The 1445-nt window shown below is 39.1% G+C and overlaps 1 protein-coding gene across 1 annotated transcript in view; it reads left to right on the plus strand.

Annotated features, from left to right (window-relative positions):
- The first annotated feature begins 314 nt into the window (after positions 1-314).
- Positions 315-1445, plus strand: part of LOC119593701 — a 41071-nt gene continuing 39940 nt past the window's right edge. Inside the window, exon 1 of the mRNA XM_037942664.1 lies at positions 315-450. The gene's annotated coding sequence lies outside the window, so the exon portion shown is untranslated. The remainder of the gene's footprint in view (positions 451-1445) is intronic.

A 1445-nucleotide genomic window follows, 5' to 3' on the forward strand; every position in this document is an offset into this window, starting at 1 on the left:
TCTGCTTATTATTCGCACAGACGCTGCTTATGTATATGTATTAGTGTACACTACCTGGCAGCATTGCTCCTAAACAGTGCCACCAAGCGTCACGCTGCAGTGGATGCCCCAATTACAGTGCCAGTCTCTCAAGACTTTGATTGTAACTGAGCCTCTGTCAACTTTGGCAGTGCCACACCTAATGCCAGCAATCCACAGACGCCGACACCCCCCCTGACGCCATGCTCTTACTCGGAGTCATAAACAAATAAAACAAAACAAAGAACAAAGTTGGGCGTCTCTCTGAAGGCCAGCCAAGTGTTCCTACTCGACTGGCCTGACTTTGAACCTCCATCGCAAGTGCTGGTCTCATTGTCTGCCTCGAACTCGTGCACATACAAAACACTGCCACTTTTCTTGTTTTAAACACCGTTGAAACTCAGTTGAACGGCATCTATTTCTCGACGTAAGGTATGTACTTAGCAATGAGCTGATTGGTTGTAACTGTTAAAGTGTTATGATTTAGGAACACCAGTTGTATGAAAGCCACCGTGGTGTTACCATATCCCAAAGGAGAGATGCTAAAGAAGGTAGAAATAGTAATGGATAATTTCATAAGGCGAAATTAGGAAATGACTTTCAAAGAAATCATTTAGTCTCACGAATTCCCTTCTTCAGCACCAGTCTTTATTCATTTAGAAAATAGTTGTTATCAGGGTAGGAATAATGCTGCACGAAAATACGTCGCATGCCCATGGGTACTAGGTACTTGGTCCATTTTTTTTTTCAGGATTTCATCCATGAATATTTCAGATTCTGGTCAAAAATAATTTCACAGTTTGGTTCACGTATGTTTCAGAATTGAAGGAACCAACATGTGAATGGGAGAAAATAGACGTTATTAAACAGCTTAATAACCAGCGCTTGTCGAGAATGGAAGAAAAGGGTTCAAACTTGGAGAGAAAGTTATAATAACCTTTGGATAGGTTAATTATCTTTTGTAGCATTTTATTTCTAGTTATTAAAATCTATTATATGTCTCGTTTGTCACTGAATCTAATGCATTTTGTCTCTTACGAATGGATCTTAAACAGACCAAAGATTGTTAGGAGCTAGATTTTAGTATTTTGCACAATTACTGTCTCTTCTTCACAGCAAATAACCCAAGAATTAACTTCTATTTTCTGAAACTTAGGTATTACGTATATCCCCAGCAATATTTTTCTTCTGTTCCAATTCTGCAATACATCAATGCATGTTCAAAGTCAGCGTGCGTCGCCCGTAGATTTCCCCCCCGTAAAGCCATACTACAAAGTTTCCGTTTTCTTTCTTTCTTTCTTTTCATTATTATTCGCATCGTTCTCGGGTCATTCCCCTGCTTTCCATCAGCAAGAGAACTGTTACTTACACAATCTTACTAATGATATATTTTTGACAGGGTATGTAACAGTATGTCTTATAAATGT

This window comes from Penaeus monodon, chromosome 32 (genome assembly GCF_015228065.2).
Source record: "Penaeus monodon isolate SGIC_2016 chromosome 32, NSTDA_Pmon_1, whole genome shotgun sequence".
Lineage (NCBI taxonomy): Eukaryota > Metazoa > Arthropoda > Malacostraca > Decapoda > Penaeidae > Penaeus > Penaeus monodon.